At 36.7% G+C, this 1732-nt stretch overlaps 1 pseudogene; it reads right to left on the minus strand.

Annotated features, from left to right (window-relative positions):
• Window positions 1–634: 634 nt before the first annotated feature.
• The window catches only part of LOC106513614 (high choriolytic enzyme 1-like), a 16625-nt pseudogene continuing 15527 nt past the window's right edge, over window positions 635–1732 (minus strand).

The raw sequence follows: 1732 nt of genomic DNA on the forward strand, positions 1-1732 counted from the left end.
CGTGAGAGGCCTCTCCCTTGAGACGACGAAAAAAGACTTCCAGAAAACCGGCTAGGTTCCAGCACCGATTAGTCAGGTTCGAATAATAAGTACTTGTTCAGTATTTCAGAAATTAATTCAGTATTTGGAGCAATGTAGCCATCAAAATAAAAGCTATCAATGCTGAGGATTACCAGGAGCTCACCAACACACGTCTGCCTGCAGTGAGTGCATCACGATGACTCCCTCAAAAGACCAGTTTTAACAGAAAATTGGAATGTGTCTGAACTTGAATTAGTTTCAAACTGATGCTGTCATCAACATAAAACTTTTGATTGAAAAGTGGACAAAACAATGAAAATAGACATAAAATTAGCATGTCATCCCAGTAAACTTCTCAAGGGTTCCATAAGAGCTTTACACACAGAGAGGTCTGAATAACTCCCCTAACATCTCATCTCACATCACGGAAATCTTTCAGAAAAGTATTTTTTATTAATGTTGGCATGAAAGCAAACAGGTGAAAAGCATTTATTTGACAAATTGTGAGCATTTTATTCATTGTGGTGGGTGAAACATTTTGACATATTCTAACATTCTAAAGTATAACCAAACTGTGAATATTTAAAGTTACCTCCTTATCAGTGTTGTTTCTTTATGGTTTAATGTTGGTACACTGGTACAGCCTGTTCAGCTTGGTGATGTCATTCTAGCTCATCTCAGTGGCCTGTCCAAAAGGAATTTTTGGGTCAGGAAAAGCCACCAGCGTCGTCTTGCTATTTGAAGAAAAAGCAAGCCTGCAAACATGCAGAGATTATTTATGTTGGTGAGTATGGGGAAAAAGCAAACCAAGAAAAATTAATCCCTGTACCTCTGACCCCTACAGCTGATACTGACACAACATACACTGGTGATACACTGACAAGGTACTGTGGGGATATACAGTATATACTGTAGGTGGAAAGTATAAAAAAACTATTTAAAATAAAATGTAAACTGACAGCTTTAAAATCTAAAAAAGGACCACATTTATGTTATTTCACTGTTTCAGTAGGCTGCTGTTGCAGGTGTTTGTCAGTAGATGTCAATCTAAGATCATTTTTAGAAGGAAATGTTCAGCTGTAGGTCAGAACATTCAAATAAACTTGATGGTTCCTATAAAATAAAGCTGGCAGACATTTAAAATCTGATTACTTGTTACAAAAGTGCTTGTTTAACATTCTGCAATGTTTACAGACAGTCTGGTACTTTGAAGGACAGAGCTTCAGTGTTTTGGTCTTGTGAATGACAGGCATTGTTTGTGGAAATGGTCTTGTTAAAGACATAAGTAAGAATTATAGTGGCTCATATTTTGTAATAATGTTTTTTGTCTTTAATTTTTGCAGTTAGCAGTGGCGCCTGCAGAAATTTTTTTCAGGGGGGCCATGGGGGGCACTGAAAAACCAGGGGTGGCACACCAAAACTAATATCTATAACAGAAAATTTATGATGTGGTTGTAAAAATGGCAAATTAAAATCCATGGCAATATAAAGCTATGGACTTTTGCCAACAGATGTTCAATTTGTAATTTCACAGATAATATCACTGATTTTATGACATTCAGAGACAAAAAACAAGAGCAAGTATTTGTAATGTAGGGGGGACCCACTAGTCTGGGGGTCATCCCCCAGAAAATTTTTAAAGAAGTAAATGCCATTTCCTGTATTCTGGTGTGTTTTAACAGGTTGTTAAACAGATTTTTACCTACATAGG

This window comes from Austrofundulus limnaeus, unplaced genomic scaffold (genome assembly GCF_001266775.1).
Source record: "Austrofundulus limnaeus strain Quisiro unplaced genomic scaffold, Austrofundulus_limnaeus-1.0 Scaffold14, whole genome shotgun sequence".
Lineage (NCBI taxonomy): Eukaryota > Metazoa > Chordata > Actinopteri > Cyprinodontiformes > Rivulidae > Austrofundulus > Austrofundulus limnaeus.